A 13,707-nucleotide genomic window follows, 5' to 3' on the forward strand; every position below is an offset into this window, starting at 1 on the left:
TATCCCATAGAACAGTTTGTCATAAGCATTGAAAAAACATCTAGACAAACTACAAACTTCACCACCCAGCTTTTAACATTGGTACTGACATTAAAACTACAATATTAGTTAAAGGGATAGTTTACCCAAAAATTAAAATTATGTCATTAATTACTCACCCTCATGTCATTTCAAACCTGTAAGTTCATCTTCGGAACACAAATTAAGATATGTGACCCGTCACGGAAACCAGTAACACAAGTCGGCAGCACAACTTTCGAGCAAAATGAGAAAGAACCGTTTTTTTTTTTTTCAAAATTGGTGATTTTTGTTTTTTTGCAGAATCTGTTAGTTGAGATCACAAAGAAGTCTCTCCGTGTTTGAGATAGCAGTATTGGTATATTTAAAAGCCCACATTTTGAGGTTGAAATCAGGTTGTTTGTCGGAGATTCTAGCGCGCAGTAGGAACGTTTAATTGTCTGTGTATTTCCATACTGGATAAGCCGGCTTTTGTTTCTTTTGTTATTGCCCCCGCCCTCTGAGGGAAGCGTGGCTACTTAATATGCAGTGCTCTGGCCAGCTCTAGCTGATATCAAAATTCAATGAAGATGTACGCTGCAAAGATGATCGCAGACGAGCTGAACCGTGGCCGTTACACCGAAAATCCGTAACATTTAGAGGCAAACAGATGCACAGTGCAAACTTCGGAGATGGTTACATCCACAAAGAAGACCCCGACAAAGAGAAAGTGTGCCCGAACGGGGGGAGCTTTACAGGGGGTATGGCTTATCTAAATGAGATGTAAATGGGCCCCATTGTCACTCGCAGCAGTGAGAACAGGTGAGAACTGCAAAATCTTTAGAGGCTATTTTCTGTTTTTTGAGCTTTTTTAAGTGCCTACCTTCAAATGGCCACAACTTCTCCAAATATTATCAGATTTCCATGTTTTACACATCGTTGGAAAGCTTGGAGACTACACTTTCAGAATAACTCAAAATGCCCCAGAACCAACTTGTGTCCCTACTTTCCGTGATTGGTCACATATTTTTGATGAAATCCAAGATCTTTTTGACCCTGTATAAACATCAACGCAAATACCACATTCAAGGCATTTTGTGACGTGATACTCATGTGAAAGTGCAAAGACTGACACAGAAGAGGAGAAATTGTTGAATAAAGTTTTTTTTTTTTTTTTTTTTCTTGGCACACACAGTATTCTCATAGCTTTATTAAACTAAGGTTGAACCACTGATGTCACATGGACTATTTTAACAATGTCCTTACTATGCTTCTGGGCCCTTTAACATGGTAGTTGCATTGCTGTCTATGCAGGGTCAGAAAGCTCTCAGATTTCATCAAAAATATCTTAATTTGTGTTCTGAAGATAAACGAAGGTCCTACGAGTTTGGAACAACATTAGGGTGAGTAATTAATGACAGGATTTACATTTTTGGGTGAACTATCCCTTTAACATTAAACAGTATTTCCACATATTTTTGACAGGGGGAGGAAATTTTATAATCAACTACTGAAAAACCCCAAAATGGTTAATGACTATTCTAAATACTGTAGGGGATGTGCACAGCTCATACTTCATGGTGGCTCCAGCCTGCTGTATTTAACCACACATGTCAGTGGTTGATAAATTAGATTTATGTAGGGGGCTTATTGAAAGACAATGGTCCAGTAAATGTGCAAAAGAAAGGGAAGAGACACCAACCACTATTGATTGTCCTCAAATTGGTTTCCAGACTCACAGTGAGAGTAAAAGGGAGAGACGTGTGGTGATAACAGTACACCGTAGAGGCAGTTGTCCACTGGCTGCAAGACAGCTCTCTTGGGAAGCAATAATCTGATTTGCAGAGCTTTAATTTCACTCAGCAGGTTTGGAAAGGATCTGAGCCAAATTTGCCCCAAAAAGGAACTTCTCTCTTCCAAACACAGCTCCCTACAGTCCTCCAAAAAATGTGCCTGAAGATATGCTGGAAGGCACTTACTAACTCAATTTCTTGCTTCTATTTATCTCTAAACAGCGATTGAAGATGGTTGTTCAAGACATTAAAAACCAAGTTATTGCTGTTGTTTTTAAATAGTCAATAATAAAATATTAACATTATTAATTAAATTAATAATGAGAGACAGTGTTCAAAATGTATGAATACTTCAACCAGAGTTTTGGAAGAATAAAATCACAGAACTCCAGATAATAATGCAATAGAAACTTATGAAATATTAATAAAATGGGCTGCAAAAGTCAAGTCAAGTCAAGTCACCTTTATTTATATAGCGCTTTAAACAAAATACATTGCGTCAAGGCAACTGAACAACATTCATTAGGAGAACAATGAGTCAATAATGCAAAATGAATGTTAAAGGCAGTTCATCATTGAATTCAGTGATGTCATCTCTGTTCAGTTTAAATAGTGTCTGTGCATTTATTTGCAATCAAGTCAAAGATATCGCTGTAGATGAAGTGACCCCAACTAAGCAAGCCAGAGGTGACAGCAGCAAGGAACCGAAACTCCATCGGTGAAAGAATGGAGAAAAAAAAAAGTCTGACACTACTACACAGAAAAGACAGGATTCACTTCGACCATGGAATCAAACGAAGTTTGTTACTATTTAAAATAAATACAACTTATAATGATAACAATACATTTATATTTTGTATTTAAATGTATTTTATAATTTATTTATATAAATAATAGTGCAAATGGAACAAGCTATGAACCAAACCATGCACTTATTCAATAACAAAAGATCACCTACTGCTGGAAATGAATCAATACTTAACAGAACAATTAAGTATCAAAGGGACTCTTTTCCATTTAATACCATTACATTTCATTCAACACCATTCCATTCTTTTTTATCCTTTTCCATTCTACTTCAAAGTTCTTATTTATATTCACTAGGGAGGAAAAGGTCATCTGCAGGGATCAGAAGGCACTATAGCAGATAACATCAGCTGCTGGCATCACGGGTCACTGAAGATGACCCCTAAAGGTGACATCATCAGGAATAAAAGTGGTTACCTCAAGTATCCTCAAGAGTCCTGAAGCCCTGAAACAGCTTAAGAGCATGTCTGCGTTAGCAAACGCAGCTAAAGCAATGCCTGCCAATCGGTTAAAATTAGAATTCATACTTCCGTTCTCGTTTTTTCAGTGCTGAAGACAGCAGGGGGGTGTTATCATTCATGTAGCGTTCAGGCACCTCGAGAATTGCACCTCAGTTCTTTTGCTAGCAAGGGAGGGGAAAGATGTGAAATGCCCTTCAGTGTCATTCACACAGTTAAGATGAGTCATCAATTTGAGATACAAAATCCAGGAGACATCACCATCTGGGCCTCTGATTCCTGATAAAACTTGTTCTTAAATGTCCCATATGTTAGAATGATAAATAAATTAAGTTAATTATGATTTAAAGCTATTAATCATGTCACAGATATCTCCTGGATGGTCTTTACCTCTGTAAGAGAAACTTATGAAGACAATAAAGCATTACGTAATTGATATATATTATTTAAGGTCTACCTGAGAAGCTTACGTATTGATGTATGCGAACAACTTTTGGCGACTGTTCACACCGTACACGTACAACAAAAGACAGACTAAACTGATGCGCAGGTGGTGTTGGAATGGAGATATCAGAATGACTGAGGGCTAATGTGCCATGTATCTCAATGCCCAAAAAACATCAATTATTTAAACCTATGAATCATTAACCAGAGCAAAAACACCAGTATTGCTGTTGTTGGAGTGCAGGTCGAGGGGTAGAGACGTGGAAACACTCCTAATGGAGACACTTCAGAGAGAGACAATGTTCAAAATGTATGAATACTTCAGGCAGAGGTTTGGACGACTAAAATCACAGAACTCAAGATAATCATGCAATAGAAACGTATGAAATATTAATACAATGGGCTGCAAAAGTCTGACACTACTACACTGAAAAGACAGATTCAAGATTTAATTGAGACCATAGAATCAAACACTTCGACCGATTTTTTTTTTTTGATCTTTTAAATTATTTATAATCATTTTATTTAAATAGTTTACTCCTTTTGTCTTTTTTCTTTTCGTGTCCGATTTAAATTCAGTTAATTCAGTTATAGCTTGCACTTGCTGATTGACACAGAGCCCAAAAATCATGCATATGTTTGATTTCTCCATTGCTATTGTGAACTGTTGATTTTATACCTCACAATAAAAAAAGAGACTATGAATAGAGGGTCAATGTGCTAAAAACTCTCATTAATTACAAAAAGGCATAGATACAAACTTGTATTGCATTGTGCTTTTGGAAAAAGGTTTGAGAATTTTATATTGCAAGGGTAACTCTTGGACCAACTGACATACACGAAAATGTCGAGCTAGCCAACCCTGACTCCTATGGTCTCCCCATAAGTGCAAATGGACCCCGGGCACTGTTATATGTCATGATACAAGTCAGATAGACTGAATGAAACTCATCTGCATCACACAGCTGAGTCTCACTTTATGCTGTGGTTAGAATAGACTGTCCCACCCACAACTACTCTCACAAACTGCCCCAGTACTGGCCCTAGGGCACGATAACCCACCAACACAAACACACACATGACACGCTGCTAGAGCCCTATTCCATCTCTGATGTTTTAACTCAATAGACCACTTCTCATAAAACGCATTATGGGGCTTCCCTGGTGCCCCCTCCGGCTTCCACTCTCAGGTGGTCGAATTGGAAACAGCACTGGAGGGCCCCTTTACAGCCAAACAGCATCTGCGCCAAACGTGAGATGCCTTCCATTAAGAACTGAAATAAACTCTGCACCATGGCTGAGATAACTATGGTTTCATTTCAACAGAAGGGCTACGGAAAACTAATGCCCTTCTGTGTCTGCCTCTAGTTTTTTCTCTCTAGCCGCCTCTTTAAACTCATCTCTGTCTCAATCTCCTGATTAGCTGATTGTCCGGTTGGTGTCAGGTTGCTCGTGGCCAGCTGTCTGCCGTTGCTTCACGTTTGCCCAACATTTACCGTATTAAATGAGCCACTTCACACTTCATAAGAGTGACTCTGTGAATCAGCGAATCTCTCAAAAATTATATTGTTTTTACCCTATATTACCCATATTTCACCCTAAAACAAATATATACACACACACACACACACATTCTATTATATTACATTATATTATAATTAGTGCTGTCAAATGATTAATCACATCCAAAATAAAATATTTTGTTTACATAATATATGAGTGTGTACTGTGTATATTTTATATTATGTATATATAAATACAAACACATGCATATATATATATATATATATATATATATATATATATATATATATATATATATATTTTTTTTTTTTTTATATTATTATTATTTTTTTTTTTTAAGAAACATATGCTATGTTTATATATACTATAAAATACAATAAATATGTTACCCTGGACACAAAATAGTAATAAGTAGCACGGGTAGGTTATATTTGTAGCAATAGCCAACAATACACTGTATACACTCTAAAAACTGCTGGGTTGAAAACAACCCAATTTGGGTTATTTTGACAACCCAGCGCTGGGTCAAAAAGGGACGAACCCAGCGCTGGGTTGTTTTAACCCAACCAGTTGGGTTATCATATTTAACCCAGCCTGCTGGGTTGCCTTTTTTATAGTTTAAAATGACTATATTGCAGGGTTTAAAAAAAACAGAGCGGGTGTTTTTTTTTATCAGTGTATTTCAGAAGGAAAACTACTGTATTTAGAAAATGTTCGATATCATTTCGCATGTGCTTGATAAGGCAGCGTTTGTGAGCTCAGTACCGCTCTGCAGCCGTTACCGGAGAAACCTACCTCTCCCGCTCTTAGCGCCTCCAGCTGGCAGAAAATAAACTCGCAGAGTGCAGCCATGTGGGGAAACAATGCATTTCTACGTTAAAATTAACCCAAATTGAACTAGGCATTAAACCTACAAATGTTGTTCATTTTAAATATCACTTTTACACACAAATAATAATTACCAAAAGGAAAATATTTATTAAAAACAAGAGTAAAGTAAAAAAGTAACATGTTAGAAGAAATGCAGAAAAGGATGGCATTAACAGCTACAGAGTTCATAAACAAAGCATTGAACATTTGATGAATATAACTTAAGATCAAATTGGACTTTGTTCAATTGTATATATTGTATAAAAATATACGAAAACACATACAATAAATTTACAATTAGTTAGGTTTTTTTCCAACTATTCTGGCATGACAGTACACAAATAAATCACAACATTAACTTTGATATTATAACATTTAACAGACGCATGTGTGTGTGTGTGTGTGTGTGTGTGTGAAAGAATGTGAGCAGGTGTATGAATGACAGAGTGTAAACTCTTCTACTAAACAACACAGAAAAAGCATTTAACTTTTTTTTTTTAAACAAATTATACACTTACAGTTTGTTTCATAGTCCATGAATAAAGATCATGCATCACAGTCAATTTTCATGATCTCTTTAGCATAACTGATGTAGTCATGAAGAAACCCCATCAGCACAGCATGTGACATCTGACATCTACATCATCCAGGGCAGCGTCCTCCTTTAAAACAACCGCTGCATCAGTTTAGGGGAAAGAAGATTTTCCTCTCTGACCAGGATTCATCCAGTCACCGCCTGTTCTTCATCAGTGGCCTAAGAGAAACACATTTGAAAAAATTAAACATTTAATTAAACTCTATCCATTTTCAGGTAGAGGTGTATTCACATCCGTAAGGATAGGTAAATAATCTGTTTTAAAGTTTCAACACTTTGTGTGGTTGTTTAATGTCTCAGTCCACCACAGCTCTCATGAAGTCTATAATGGCAGCACTAGTGTGAGGACAGGTGATATTGTTTGAATAAATATTGCTTTCAGAAAGCTTCTTTACTGAAACATTAAAACAGACATGACATTCACATACCTCACAATATTCACGTACATGGAGGGCTGCTCTTCAAACCGTTAGTTCACCAAATAATTAAAATGTTTATAATTTACTCTCCTCATGTTTTTCCAGACTCATACAAAATCTGCTCATTTTTTGGAAAACATATGAATATATTTAATATTCTCTTTTTGTGTCCTTCATTGCTGGTCTGGGAGACCAGTATTTTATTTTGAACATACATGTTTGCTATCATATAATTTAAGATGTATTCATATATAAATATCAGAATTTACTTCTACAATAACTCTATATTTATGAAGCTTGAAAATACTCATTATCTAAACTATAAATGGATTAACAAATATTATGAGAAAACTAAAAATATATTAATTTATGTTGTAAAGACAGACAAAAGTCTTATAGGTTTGGAATGACTTGAGGGCAAGTAAATGATTTTTTGTGTGAACTTTACCTCTAAGAGCGAAGACCAAGAATAATGACTCTCCAAATCAGACACCTCCAAAGTTGGTTTGAGTTCTGCAATAAAAAACACAGACATCAATGGTTTTAATGAAATGAGCACGTAATCACACTGTTGTTGCATCAAAATGTGAAGTAAACTGGCAGGAGACAACAGAAAAATTTATTTTCTAAAAATAACTTACATAAAATCTCAAAGGAATGATGCTCTCCCATGTCTCTTGCTTTTAACATCTACAAAAACAAAAAACAAACATTATTTTACTCTTAGTAAAAAAACAACAACTGATAACATGAAATTATGAAGTTTACTTGCCTTATACGATCTTTCCCTCTCTTCAGAAGAAGCTGAGAAAACCACCTCCTCACACAAGCAGACGTCTGTGTCCTTAACTCCAGTTAGTTTGAGTTCTGCAAAGAGGGACATCAATGGTTTCAATAAAATATTAACATATACATACATACATACATATATATATAAAATCACACTGTTTTTGCATCAAAATGTGAAGTTAACAGGCAGGACACAACAGAAACATTAATTTTCTAAAAAAAAAAAAAGTAATAATAATTTAACTCACATCAGTCTCAAAAGAATGAAGTTATCTTGTCTCTGGATTTCAACATCTAAAAAAAACACACACATTATTTTAGTCTTAGTAAAAATAAAGATAACTTGATGTTATTCTGAAGTTTACTCTCCTTAAACCGTCTGTCCCTCTCTTCAGAAGAACACCTCCTCCTCATCCTCACACAGGTCTGTGACTCCTCACACAAACAGCTTCTGTCTGTGTCTTTAACTCTCAGCGCGAGGACAATGAAGACAGGAGCTGGACAAGTCTGAAACATTACATGTAAAACATACTTTTAACAGTTACCACTTCAACAGCCTTCATAATTATGCTAGTCTTTACTACACAATGCCGTTTCCTTTAGGAGACAAACATACTTTCAGTTTAACCGCGAAAAAAAAAGACAAATTCACATGAGCGTAACCGTGACCATAACAGTCTGTTAACGCCTCAAAGAGAACAGATAATGTAAAATCTTATGTAAATATGACAAAATACATTCACAGACGTTATATTAAAAGTACATCCTCCGTTCAGTAACGTTACATGAGGCAGTTAAGACCTCCGTGTCCGAGGCGAAAACCGCGTCCGTTTTTTTTATATATAACGTATATAACGTTAAGCTCCTTTGTTTCCACCTTTCATAAAACCTTCCGCCTTTCATACAACCGGGTAAACAATAAAAGATAACTTTACATTTTGAATATTTAACGTTACTTACCATAGTCTTTCACTCGCTTCTCGCTTCTATCACGCTGAGAAAATGGCGGCTGCTCGCACTGGAGACGTACGATTTTGACGTGACGTGCGTGCTCTCCTTCACGTCCGCGTCCTCAACCCACCCCGCTGGGTTAAAAAAGAAAGTTATTTTCAACCCAAACTTGGGTTAAAACATCCCAAAGTCCTATCAAACGGCCTCAACCCAGCAGTTGGGTTGAAAAAACAACCCAGCGTTTTTTAGAGTGTAGGTAAAAAATATATATAAATAAACTATGCCAAAAATCATTAGGATATAACTAAAAATCATGTTCCATGAAGATATTTTGTAAATTTCCTAACTTAAATATATCAGAACTTAATTTTTGTTTAGTAATATGCATTGCTAAGAACTCAATTTGGACAACTTTAAAGGTGATTTTCTCAATATTTAGAATTGTTTGCACCCTTAAATTTCAAGTTGTATCTTGACTTAATATTGTCCTATCCTAATAAACAATACAGTACATTAATGAAACGTTTATTTATTCGGCTCCAGGGTCATTAAAAAATATATAAATGTATATACAAATATTTTGTATATATAAATGTAAATATTTAAAATATAAATACTGCATGTGTGAGTATTTATAAATACGTAATAAATAAACAGTAATACTTTTATTTTGGATGTGATTAATCGTGATTAATTGTTTGACCACTAATTATATAATATTATATTATATTATATTATATTATATTATATTATATTATTATTTACAGTAAAAAAGTACTGTGTATTTATTGTTTTATAATATTTTATACTTAAATATTGATTTGTTTTATATTAAATATTAAAATAAAAATAAAAATAATAATAATTATTATTATTATTTATATTTCACACCAAAAGAAAAAATCTAATATAATAAAACTAAAATTTAGCAACAACAATTTTATTATAATACTTTGTTATTATATCAATTATATTATATTCGTTATTTACAATATTAACATAAACATTTAAAATATTAAATTATTATTGTTATTGTAATTCCTTTATTTCAGGTTTGTCTGTTATTATAATAAGTTGTTTTATTATGCAGTAAGTACCTTAAATATATATTGTATAGACACACACAGGTCTATGGTATATCTTCATACAGCAAACATATGTCTGCATCAGCTGTTCCTCCATAATGCCAAAGCTTGATTGCTGTTGTGCATGATAGATCAAATGATGGACTGAAGCTACCTTCTCAAGTAAACAAACATGGCGGTCTTTCTCTGCGTTTTCTTCATCTTCCTCTCTCTTTCTCTGGTGCCTGTGTATTCAGCGCAGTGAATCTGATGTCTATCAGTGGTGTGGTTAAAAGCCAACACACTCTGCATTTAAGCAGCCTAATCTAAGCTTAACCGACAGAGAGATCTGGAGGCTCGGGGTCAGATTTGTCACACTCCAGCAGGCCCCTCTCTGGGTTTAAAGGAGATATTCAGAGATTCACATGTACTTCCGTCTGGTTAGGTGCTTCCAGCTGGTCGTGATCTCCTCATCTTCCTCGGTGGCCAGGCGGTGCCCCACGTCTGTTCCTGCGATAAGACGCCACTTCCATTGTCTCTTCCTTCCTCCCCGGACACTCTTTTATCCACAACTCAGCCATATAAGCTCAAACACATAAGCTTCCACTAAAAGCTAAACTTTATCACATTGAGGATTTACATACAAAAGAGGCTCTTTATGCTGAAGTTAAGCAGAAGGTGACAATATGCACAGTCAGCAGGGGCTTGAAGTGGCGTGTGGCGTCTCTCCTGAGAGAAAGTAAAACAGCAGGAGGGGACTTAAGATGGATTTTAAGGGTCCAGAAGCTGTAGTGCTCACTAAATTCATTTGAAACTCTCTCTCTGGGACGGGCCAGCTAGCAGGGGTTCCATCAATACTCTACATAACAGCCCTGACAGGGATAGGAACAATGGCTTTGGATTTTGTGGATGTGGCTAAAACAGATCTATAGGACCAATCCAAACACCACCAGGCGGCCCATTGCTGCAGTAAACAAGCCAATAAAACTTTTACTAGCCTTATTCCCCAGAGCAATGTAGCATCTAAAAGATACAATGACCTATCTGACACATTTGTGATCCAATTTTACCGCCATCATGGACCACAGTAATGGTTGGGGAGCATGTAACACGGTCGTGCTGAACACTCCTCCATATAATATGGTCAATACAAAGCTGGTTTTGAGCCTTCATGCAACCATTTGGTTGTACACTTTTTACCTCATTAATCTAATGAAATATGTTGCAGTGCATCCCTTTGGCACTAAAGCTTCCTATTGAAAAGATTATTCAGAAATAAAAAAAGCTACTGTAGAAACAAATCTCTATGATGAAAAATATTAAAATAACAAAAAATAATCAACAAAAACTCAATTAAACAGATGAATAAAATGACTAAAATGATAGTTTGTAATTCACTTGTAATTTATATAATAAAACATATTATTGCTAGACATTCTCCCGTTTGGATTTAATTAGGTATGCAGCCAACTATTTCTGTTTGGATTAACTTTTTTAGCTCTACACACCTGAAGCAACTTGATATTTAGTCTGTTGGAGTGAAACAATCTCTTCTAGTACATAAGAACACAAAAATAGGAATTATTTATTTACATGCATATATATAAAATCGCATCTTACTAAAGAGATAGTTCACCCAAAAATAAAAAAATTGGGTTATTAATTACTCACCCTCATGTCGTTACAAACCAATAAGACCTTCGTTCATCTTTGAAACTCAAAATTAGATATTTTTGGTGAAATCCAAGAGCTTTCTGACCCTCCATAGACAGACATCATGTTCAGAAATGTAGTAAGGACATCGTTAAAAAATAGTCCATGTGACATCACTGGTTCAACCGTAATATTATAAAGCTACAAGAATACTTTTTGTGTGCAAAGAAAACAAAATAACTTTATTCAACAATTTCTTATCTTCCGTCTTTGACACGTTCATGAGAGTGCCACAATGCCATATGTCCATCTCTCTTATTTCATTGTCTGTATATTTTGGTTCAAATAAGTAAAACTGGGCAAAGAATTGCAAGTCGTCCTGTCTGTCGATATCATCAGAAATGTTAATGAAGACAGTTTTATGTATGGTGTGCATCTTTGTTTGCTTGTAAACAAGGCGCAGCTCATGCAGGTTCTACATCACAACATTGGCTCCACACGTATGCATCGTGACTCTCGTGAACGTGCGTTGAAGACTGACACAGGAGGAAAGGAATTATTGCATAAAGTCTTTTTTCATTTTTTATTTTGTGCACAAAATGTATTCTCGTAGCTTCATAACATTACTGTTGAACAACGGCCTTGAACATGTCAGTTGTGTTGCTGTCTATGCAGAGTCAGAAACTCTCAGATTTCATAAAAATTTGTAAATAAAATCCAGGCATTTGAAAGCAAATTACATTATACAAATGATATGCATTTCTATAACTACTTCATCCCTTTATCTCTAATTTATCTATACATATAAAAAACTGGCCACACGGCTGTGAATCTGAATGAAGCTTGACCTCAGGTCAGGAAGCCGTTTGAGCTCATGGCCCTCTTCAGTATGCTAATAGTATGGTGTGGTACACTATCAGCTTACAGGCCCATCCACAGCCTCTCTCACACACACACACACACACACACACACACACACACACACACACACACACTTCACCTCAGGGACAGCACACGAAATCATTCAATAAAACCAGACACTTCTGCAGAGAAAGACCCTATTGAAATGTTTTCATGCTGCAAACAATGGCAGCTAAAGGAAAGAGCCGAGCAGCGAAAGCGAATATAGCCCTGGGGAATTTTTCTCATTTACAGACAACCACATAAAAGCACCAGATTCAAAATCTGAGTAAAAAAAACAACAACAAACAAAAACAACAAAAAGGCAGGATTCGAAAAAGGAGTGCTCAATATTTCAAAGCTACGCAAATATGCTAATGCTTTCTGGGAATCGCTTAACATTAAAAATTACAACCTCCTTCTTTGGAGATTAAATATTACAACTCAATATATTTTGAGAACAGCCCAGTCTTGTCCAATAATCATGCACTTTACTATAGACTGTCACAGATACCGCGCTCGGTGAAGTGCGACTCATTTTATTTGAAAAGCAACAAATGCACCATAAAAAAACAACAACTTTATTACCAGTCTGAGAGCCTTCAACCTGAACGAATGTGAAGTTTTGCTAAGAACCCTGTATAATAAACAACAGCGGCAATCTTTAAAGAATGCCCCATCAGCCCTAACTAGCAGCAGCATCTCCAAGACTGAACGTCGATTTTCGAATAGGGCCGACTAAAAACGCATGCATGGAAATCCACTTGATGGACTGCTGGCTGTTATGATTTTTCCTTCTCTCTCCCTCTTCAAAATTGTTCCCTCATCCTTGTTGCGGTTGTCATAGCAACTCTGCTGTATGACGGAGTTGGTGACAGAGGGGTGGAGAGGTGAGATTTATCTCAGAAATGGGCTGCGGAGCCGCAACGGTGCTCCTCGCATTTGTTACACAAAGCATGAATGCATTTCTTTAAAACAGGCCTGACAGATGATATATGCCTATATGGCCACTCTTCACATGCCATGGATGGACGGAGCGCTTGATGAACAGAGCAGCTTTTATCCTTCTGAAAGCACGCAAAGAGGTTGACTGATCCAGAGACAGCAGAATAAAGGCTGTAAGTGACAGTTGTTTTATCTCCGAGGTGCCGATTGCTCCTCGCTTTTTTGTCATTGAGACAGATTTGATTGTGCACGTGCCATTAGCAACAGTCCACTTATTAAGTGTGCTCTGCATCTGCACTTGCATGCATCTAATACATCACAGACGCGGAGGAATACTTCACCAACAAAAACATTTATAAAATGTAGATCCTATGACTAATTAAACCCAATAACGCTTGAAATCCACTTTATTTGGTTTATTTTATTTTAAGCTTAATTTAATATAATAACTCCACTTTTTCAAACATCACTTTATAAATTAAAAGAAACAAACTAAAT

The 13,707-nt window shown here is 36.0% G+C and overlaps 2 long non-coding RNA genes across 2 annotated transcripts; both read right to left on the reverse strand.

Moving 5' to 3' along the window:
* Positions 1-6,025: 6,025 nt before the first annotated feature.
* On the reverse strand, positions 6,026-7,599 carry LOC127956710 (uncharacterized). The gene is made up of 3 exons (XR_008153618.1): positions 7,549-7,599; positions 7,356-7,420; positions 6,026-6,647 (listed from the first exon to the last, which is right to left on the reverse strand). It is a non-coding gene; the product is annotated as an uncharacterized LOC127956710 (long non-coding RNA).
* A 79-nt stretch (positions 7,600-7,678) lies between these two features.
* LOC127956709 (uncharacterized) lies at positions 7,679-8,896 on the reverse strand. The gene is made up of 3 exons (XR_008153617.1): positions 8,657-8,896; positions 7,945-8,203; positions 7,679-7,774 (listed from the first exon to the last, which is right to left on the reverse strand). It is a non-coding gene; the product is annotated as an uncharacterized LOC127956709 (long non-coding RNA).
* Positions 8,897-13,707: the final 4,811 nt, after the last annotated feature.

Source organism: Carassius gibelio, chromosome B4 (genome assembly GCF_023724105.1).
Source record: "Carassius gibelio isolate Cgi1373 ecotype wild population from Czech Republic chromosome B4, carGib1.2-hapl.c, whole genome shotgun sequence".
NCBI classification, from domain to species: Eukaryota; Metazoa; Chordata; class Actinopteri; order Cypriniformes; family Cyprinidae; genus Carassius; species Carassius gibelio.